Here is a 355-nt window from a genome sequence, read left to right as displayed (position 1 = left end):
TGGTGGGCCCGGTTGGCCCCCGCCCCAGGCCCAAGCCCAGGCCCAGGCGCGGCGCGGCGCTGACCTGTCGGACGCTGCCACATGGGGCCGGCGCGGGCGCCCCAGCGCGGCCAGACCCTCCGCCAGCGCGCACGGAGCATGCGCGGAGGCCGCGGGAGCTGAGTGCGCAGGCGCAGCCCAGAGGCGCGCACGGAGCATGCGCCTTCCGCTGGCGCCAGTCAGGGGTCTCCCTGAGCGCATGCGCTGAGGGGCCGCGCCCATGGAGCTGGTGCCACGTGCGGCGCGGCCCAGGTGCAGCCACCTCCGAGGGCCGCGGTGCGGGGCTGGGGCTCGCCACACACGTGTCCCCCCCCCC

General features: G+C 78.9%; 1 protein-coding gene across 1 annotated transcript in view; it reads right to left on the bottom strand.

Moving 5' to 3' along the window:
* PRPF39 (pre-mRNA processing factor 39) overlaps window positions 1–147 on the bottom strand; it is a 42,570-nt gene extending 42,423 nt beyond the window's left edge. The window contains exon 1 of the mRNA XM_019503797.1: window positions 65–147. The gene's annotated coding sequence lies outside the window, so the exon portion shown is untranslated. The remainder of the gene's footprint in view (window positions 1–64) is intronic.
* Between the last annotated feature and the right edge of the window lie 208 nt (window positions 148–355).

The sequence above is a fragment of the Gavialis gangeticus genome, unplaced genomic scaffold (genome assembly GCF_001723915.1).
Source record: "Gavialis gangeticus isolate Ggan-Ray unplaced genomic scaffold, GavGan_comp1, whole genome shotgun sequence".
In the NCBI taxonomy this organism is placed as follows: Eukaryota; Metazoa; Chordata; order Crocodylia; family Gavialidae; genus Gavialis; species Gavialis gangeticus.
This window is presented reverse-complemented; position numbering and strand designations above follow the sequence as displayed.